We start from the raw sequence: 8,464 nt of genomic DNA on the forward strand, positions 1-8,464 counted from the left end.
CCTGTTTCAACCATACCTCGTATCAGCATCATTATTCAAAGCATACAACACGTAATACAGATGAACATAGCAAATAGAAATCATAGCCCTAATAACAGTTTCTGTAGCCAAGGCCAACCTCACTTCCACTGTCCAAATGGATTCCAATCATCATCAACTCTCAATTGACGAATCAGATCCAGTAAGGCCTGGATCTGGGCATGTGGAGACGTGAGTGGTCGCTTAGATTCATACAGCACATGCCTTCTACCTCTTCACACCTGTGGCCATGCATAAGCAGAAACATATCTGTCGCAGCACTGTTTTGGAAAGTTGTGTGCCAAACCGAGTCTACATCTACTAACAATGAGGACAAAGCTGTCATTTTAGCATTGCTGGATTTTGCTAACCAGCATCCAAGTCTGCGTAGCGTGGTTAAATCTTGTGTGGCAGCAATCCCTGGAGCTAATGCCTTTGAGCAATGATGTTCCTGCATATAATATATATATCTTTATTTTTAAATAAAACCATGGGCTCTAAAATGGTAAGTTGCCCAACCATGCAGGGTGGCGTAAGCAGTCCGGTGGGCCTATGTGTGAGTTAGCATAAGCAATTTACAGGTGAACTCTGTGTACTTAGTCACAAGTTAATTACGCTGTCACTCATGCCAGCAGCAGGCAGCTTGGCCTACACTCACCTCCTAGATGGCCCTCAGAGAGAGAGGTGGCCATCAGTCGCATCAAGGTCTGGCATGGCATGTGTCCCCACCTCTCAACGCCTAATGGGTTGCAGCCAACAGTGGAGCTTGAGGTTCTTCTTGGTGGCAAACATAGAGGCCAACCCCGTCTTGCCCTTGACTATGGTAGGAGGTGCTTAGCCAGATCCAGGCTCTTCAGTTGGTTGTCAAGGTAGTGTCTCACCTGCCTCATGCAGTAGCAAGCTGCTATTATGGCAACACACGCACAGATTCGCATCAGTAGTATAACTGCGACAGGATGAAGCAGTGCATTGAACACACTGGTTGCTGTGGGTGACCGGCCAAAGAAAATTTCCCATCAATGGCGGCCTCCCACCCTCTTAATCCATTCCATGACCTGCTTTATCCTGTTGCCATCATGATACACAGTTATTAGGATCTTTTTAGCTTCTGCCTTAGCATTTTCTAGCAGCTATTGTAACTTTGCACGCTCTAACATCTCTTACAAGCGACAAACCCATACCAATCAGGGTCGGGTTTATGCCATGATATAGGGTATAGTTTCTAATTAACATTTGACTGGTAAACATGGGTGGCTTATACACAAAACCACAGCCTCTAATAACTACATTGCAAGCACATGTATTAGAGTCATTAAACAGTCTGGTTATAGATTTCATTACTTAGCACGTATTTACACATTGTTCTAAAACACCTGCATCCTTTCCCTACATAAACTAATGCGGTTGTATTATTACTCTGCGAATTGATCTCAAAAGGGCACACACCCTCCTTGGTATCAAGGCAAACATTGCTCACCTTAAGGGCATCATCTTTGCATATGAACCCCAGCCCCCGTTCTAAAGTACAGGTTTCTAGATCTACCAATTGCCATGTTTTATCAGACACCCTTGCCCACATTCAGTGGTCCAGGGGATAGACCACAGATTCGTTGGTGTTAATTCCCAGGGCTGCAATGGGGTAAAGCTTCTCCATGGTGGCATCCGCCAGGGTCAGTACATAGGCGATGACTGCGCTGAGGACCTGGTCATGGGTGAAGGTCACAGGTCTCCACCACACTTGAAGCTGTCACTCTTTCTCCGTGGCCGCGTCCCACACGATCTTTCGGATCTTGGTGGGGAGGACTCCGTTGTTTCCGTCTCTCAATACACCTGCAACGACACTCTGCACCCACGTCTGGGCCTGGGTGCAACTAAGAGTGAGGGACACGTTATTTTGTTCAATTCCCAGTGCTTGCAGCACACCTAATGATCTCTACATGGGTTCGCCGGTCCTTCCGTGCCCCTCACACTGGAGCTTGACTGTCACTTCATTCTTGTATCCTATACTGAAGTTATGTCCCTAGTCTCTCTGGAAGGATACAAGTCAGAGTACAGCTCCCAGTCCTCCTTCTCCTCCGAAACATCTGATCCACTTGTGGCGAGTGGGGGGAGGGTTGCCTTAGTTTTCGAGAAATCCTGTTTTCGCCATCTCGGGGATTATTTCAATTCTTGCCCCCCCCCCCATCTCAACGCCACCTAAGGTGATCCATAAGGACCCTCTTCCACTCCGGATCTCTGGCTATGGCAATGTTTAGCACCTGGGAATCATCGGCAGCTATTATTTCAGCCATTATGGGGACGTGAGTGTCTGGTGGAATGTACCACACTCTTCCCCCAGGAAATCCCTAGAAAGGCCTTTCGACTGGTGCAACTTGGTACACATGGACAATGGTTACCAATGCTCCAGGCGCTAACTTAACTTATTGATCAGACAAGTTTTTGATGCCCAGTATCAAATCTTTCTCTATACTCAGACTGGGGTTTAGCAAGAGCAGCTGTCAGGTGGCACGTCGTGGAGTGAGATAAATGAGCCGCAAAACCTCTGCATTAGGGGCAATATGTATGCGAGCATCTGGGCGTAGCCAGCGGATCCCCCCGGGGTCCCATTCAAGTGTTCCTCTATGGTTTAATACCAACTCTTCCCTAGCAGGGAAGATATTAGAGTTCGCTCCAGATTAATATGCTACAGTCGAGGTGGCTACCGTACAATTCGCACGGGGTATCCCTCTCATCGGGGTAAGGGGCGTCCACTCTTGGTCAACCCTCTATTGTTGAGCACCCTGATTGCTTCGTGTAGATTATCACACTTAGTGTATTTCCTGCCTCCCAACCTCCGTAACTGCTGTTTCAATAGACTGTTCATATGTTCCACCAGACAGCCCCTTGAGGGTGATATGGCAGGTGATACATCCAGGTGATGTGGCGATTGTTCACCCATTGTATCACCAGTTTATTTTTAAAGTGAGATCCATTATCCGTTTGTATCTCTATGGGGGTACCACAATACAGCTCTATGGTTTCTAGGCACTTGATGGTATGTGCTAGTTGCTCATCTACTGTTTCTTGATCTAGTCCTTGTATCAAAATGTCATCTATGTATTGGATCATCTGGACCTTCCCTGGTCGCAGCACCCCAGCAGCTTCAAGAGTCCGGTGTATAGCTTGATGGCAGTAGGTCGGGCTATGCTTATATCCCTGCAGCAATCGGGTAAATGTATATTGGTTTCCGTTCCACATGAAAGCAAACCGATCCTGTGCTCCTTGAGGTATTGGGATGGTAAAAAAAATGCGTTAGCTATATCAATAACAGCATACCAGGTCCCGCTATGCCTTTGAATTTTCTGAAGTAGCGTTACCACTTCCGGGACTGCTGCCATAATTAGAAGGGTGGCTTTGTTCACCCCTCATAATCATCCGAGGGGTGAACAAAGGGATGTTGGGCGAACAAAGGGTGAACAAGGATGTTGGATGAACCAACATCCTCGGTGTTAGGAGTCTCTCCCCTTCTCGAGATGGCTACAAGCCCAGTTGAGCAGCCGCCTTCAACTGCTTTTGGAAGAGGTCGGCTATGAACCTGGCTGAGCAGCTGCCTCTGTGCTCCTTATCGCTCAGCCCAGGCAGGCAAACATCTTCTGTCTCAAGGTCTGGATTCTGCTTCCCACAGGAGATTTTTATTACCCTACGGATCATAAAAATTTCCACCTCCTATACATAAGCTTACTGAGACTTTTCTGTTCTAAGAACCTGTGTGTACAATGAAAACTTATGATTACTCAGTTTGGCCACATATAATTACCAGTCTCATTTTGTCGCTTGCAGTATGTCTACATTGCTGAGTGGTTTGTTCAAAGATGGAAATGGCAGGGTTTGTTTTGGTGCACTTCGTTATAATTCAGACTCATATCTCAATACTGTATTTTTCCTAGCAATGAAATCTACTGCAGTCGCCAGTAGTGCTTCGTGTGCATAGAGAAAGATGATTGATGGAGAATCTTGTGCTCACCTTGCAAGTGGGGCTTTCTAGATAGTGTCCTACTGTTTAACTTCAACCTTGGTTTCACATGGAAAGAAACAGCTTGCCATGCCCTTGGCTTTGTTCTCCAAGATTCCATGTACAGATGTGGAGCAGATTTGCACTAAAAAGTGCAGGCTTGCAGCTCCAGTGCAGTAAATCATCAGGTGCATGAAGTCTACATTAATGAATATAGTGAGATCTGAAAATACCAACCCAGCATTTTTAGCTATTCTTAGCAGCAGCAGATTTTACTACTAGCCATAATGATCCGCAGAGATCCACAGCTTCAAAGCACCATTGATGCTGTGGCTGCTGACATGTCCAAGTCAGCACAAGCCCCTTTTTCAAAGTGAGCATTCTGAGCTGTCTCACTTTTGTGCTTCGTAAGTGGTAATGACCCGTCCAAATTTAGATAAAATGGTGCTCTCATAGATTGGGGAGAGGAGGTGTTAATTTTGTTTAGATTGATGACAAGGTCAATTTTTATTTTTATTTTATTTTTTTGCCTGATTTCTAACTGATCACAATCATGAGCCACAGCAAATCAGAAAGACACTTTTCTCAGCCTGCTTTTATCATTGAAGAAAATTAGGTTTTGCCTAGTAACTCTTCTCTTTTCCTGTGTAGCAGCTGTTACTGATACAGGAAACAAATGGGGGACAGGCTTATTTTTGCACTGTACTGCTGCACTAGATGCATATGAATATATGAGTACAAATCTGGCTTCCAATGCGTTTTAACTTGCTAATCCCATAAGCTTTTCTGTGTGAAGTACGAATATAAGATTGTGCTAATAGGCTACCTTTCCTAGTTGCTTTTCACAAATTCTTAAGGTATAATCCACGGACCTACAGCAATTCAAAGAGTCTTTGGAAATTTGAAAAATCAGAGTAACATCATTAACATGTAAAAAAGTAGAGGCTTCCCCTGTTCAGCCCAGCTATTTCAATATCTGTATTATTTTCCATGCGTGATACATTCTGAACAAATTAAGGGTTTCATCAGCAAGTGTTTTAAAAACTCTTAATTCTGAGTTGAGCGATCCTGTCTTACGTGATTTTATTTTTGCTGTTTTAATGCTCTAACCAGTTTCACTATCTTCTTTTTTTTAATACTATAAAGTACTGAAAGGAATCTGAGATTGTATTCTATTTCCCCCTTACAGTTTTCATCCTTTCTTCTGCAAAGTTTCCTCATCTGTTTCTTAATCATTCTGCAGCTTTGAGCTGGTATAGCTAATGTTCTTAATTTACTGCAAGACTTCCATTGCATTGCAATAACAGTGTCCTCTATAATCTCTTCAATCCTGCAAGCTCACTGTATTGCTCTTTTAAAATGTCTCGCCTCATAAATTATAAACTCTCTAAATGCCTGCATAGAGTAGTAGGATGAAGAGTGGTATGCTGCTCATGTAGCTTCAAGTGCCACGTATGTGATCTAGATCTCACTGCCATCAGTGGAGTTCTAGGCAGTACAGGTTCCCCTTGAGTGTTTGTAGTTCTAGATCAAGTTTTGAAACTCATATTGCTCCTCAAACCTGGCATATTATCGATGCTTTCTCTTTGATATTTTTGTCATATGCTAGATCTTCACATGCTGGAAGTTTAGAATGATTGCATCTGACTGCTAGTTCTTTTTCTCTCTGCTTTTCATTCTTTTCCCTTCCTTAATAAAGGTTTGTTTCAGAAATGACAAAGATTTTTATATGTATATATATTATTATATATATATATATATAAAAAGCTGTATGCATGCATGGATTTTCAAGGTTGACAGGAGAATTGTAGCTCTCTCCTATGTTAATCATGTTCTCTTCCATTTGGCATGTACAGAACAGCTTTAGAGAAATATTTAAAATGTTTCTTCCTAGTAAACATGTTGGGGAGAATTTTAAATTTGTAGGTCAGCTCCAAAACTCTTTCAGGAGAAAAGAAGAAAGAAAAATGAGGTGTAGAGTTGAAAATTATGAATTAATGTAGTAATGAAGACTGAGAAAAGAGGTGACTGCATCTAGCTTGATACTTGTGTCCAACAAAACAGGCTGGGTCAGAAGAGGCCCAAGTATATTTAGTTCAAAACTGGCACTAGAACTTAAGTCTTGAAACTCCTCATTCTTCTAACAGCCGATGCAAAGTCGAAAGACCTCCTGTCCCTCTAGTGGATATCCCAGTGCAGGAGAGGAGCCAAGGCTGCTTCTGTCACTCCATCAGCTCAGTTCCCTGGTTCCAGTGCTGGCGCTGAGTCTCCAATACTGATGCTGTTCTGTATTAGTGTGTTTTTTTTGTGGTGTAGTCCTGTTCTGCCTCTTGCCTGGCTTTCCTAGGCAATACAAGGACTTGTATGCACAGAGTATGTGAACGGGCTGTAGGGATGTGAGGTCAAGCACCCAGGAGTCAGAGAAAGCAGTGGACTGAATGCATTGGACTGAACTAAGAGTGCACAGGGCAGCTTCAGGTATGGCTCCTCCTGATCTCTGTGCACTTGACTTTGTAGTTTAAAGCCAAAACAGAAGTAAAATATGTAATTCAGTTATTAATGATCATCTGGGCTGAAAAGCATTTTTATATACAATATTACAGAAAATAATAATAAAAAAGAAATAAGTCCTTTTGGTGCAGCTTTGTTGTTATAATGGATTTGGGCATGCAGGTCATAGATTAATTGTTCTCATATTTGTGCTGTCTGCTGCAGATGGAAGTTTCATAATTGCATTACTTGGTGGCCTGAGGGGAAGGGGAAGCCTAGTTAGCTGGTGTCCAATATTATATGGTCCAAAATGCGCAGTGACTTGAGAGAGCTCCAAAATCAGCAATCTGAAATCTGCTACGGACCTACAGAGAAGTCCTGTCTGTACCACATACAGTAATATTAAAATGCTTAAAGGAGAAGTTCCTGCCTTAATACTGTGCTGCATTCTTGTAACTTAGCAGCAGGTATCTTGGCTGCACGCCAGCAAAGTGAACCAAATAAAAAGGCAGCCACTCAAATGTACATTCTGCGGATAACTTAAAAGAATGCCAGGTGGTTCTTTATAAGCTAAATAATTTACCTTTCATACAGCATTGAAAAAAATGAAGTATCTTCTTGGTTCTCGAGTAGGTTTTTCTTTCTTTCTGCAAATGTTGCCCTTTTTGGTATCTCGTTCGCTTCTTACTTTTTTGAAGACATCTAAATACATGTGTATGTATATGTACTTCCAGCCTGGGTGACTTTCAGTAGGATGGCTGCTTGGGATATGTGAGATCTGAGTGCATGCCCTTCCTAGGCCCTCCTTCTGTATGGTCTCCTGGCAAATGAGTTTCTTGACTGTCTTCCTTAATAGTAAAACAGGCCTAATAGTACTGCCCATCTGTTAGGATATGGGTAGCACCATCTGCACGGTGATGTCTGTTTATCCTTGCAGTATTTCAGGGTGTTCATCTGTGGTTTAATGGGGGAGTGGAAAACTTGTTAACAAGTTAGTTGTAAGGTAACATGTCCATGTTTCTACATATAGGAAAAACACTGGGTCAGACCTGAGAAGGGGCTAATCACAAAACCTACGTCTGGGATATTCCTGATAGTCCTATAGAAGTTAATGACTTTAGTTCACTCTTCCACTCAGATCTGTTGGGGTCATCTTACAGATTCTTACTGTTGGGAAAAATTGTCTCGTACCTCCTGTTTCAAGCGTTCGAGCAGTTTGATTTTGATGCACAACTTCTGGAATTGGAAAGATGACTTTTCTTTTTTGAGATAATGGTTCTTAAGGAAATCAGTTATTTGTAATTACAGCAAGTCCTCTTAATGGCACTTAAGCTAGCAGGATGTCTCTTCTCTGGCAAGACTGATTTTTGTAATAATTGAAATTCATTTCTTTTCTGCCTTTTAAAAATTAATATAATATTGTTGTATACACATTTATTTCATTTTTCCAGTGTTGTCCTTTGAGTCTTTTTCCCTTGGTGGCTTTTTTTTCTTGCTTAAATTCTGGCCTGCCTGCTTTGTCATCCCAGTCTGCCTGCTTCTGCACGAATCTAATGCACAGATCAGAGCTTTTGATCGCTCTTGAACGCACAGTGCTGGTAATGCCCCGTGAGCTTGTTTGGTCTCTCTACTCCTCTTGCTCAGATCACCCCAGAAAATGCTTCCAAGTGCTAGCAAGGGGGACACATGACCAAAAACAAATAACTGTGTAGGACTTGTTTCATCACTTGTGTCCTTTCTCATGCCTTCCCAATATATATTGTGTCCAGCTGGTTCAGTAGCTTCCTGGGGCAAGAATAATTTATTTCCTGATCTCCTGTGAGACCCTTGCTTTCTATTACCCCTTTCTTGTGGATGGTCAGTGTAAAGAACCAAGTCTTTTTATTGATGTATATGGTGTATGGGAGGTTACTTAAACAAGAGTTCACATACAATGTTCATTGGTTTCATGCAGCTCCTTAGGCG

General features: G+C 42.7%; 1 pseudogene; it reads right to left on the reverse strand.

Annotated features, from left to right (window-relative positions):
- Positions 1–836: 836 nt before the first annotated feature.
- On the reverse strand, positions 837–3,255 carry LOC148592904 (uncharacterized; annotated as a pseudogene).
- Between the last annotated feature and the right edge of the window lie 5,209 nt (positions 3,256–8,464).

The sequence above is a fragment of the Tinamus guttatus genome, unplaced genomic scaffold (assembly GCF_059628265.1).
Source record: "Tinamus guttatus ecotype Peru unplaced genomic scaffold, ASM5962826v1 Tinamus_guttatus_pri_ptg000485l, whole genome shotgun sequence".
Classification (NCBI taxonomy): Eukaryota; Metazoa; Chordata; class Aves; order Tinamiformes; family Tinamidae; genus Tinamus; species Tinamus guttatus.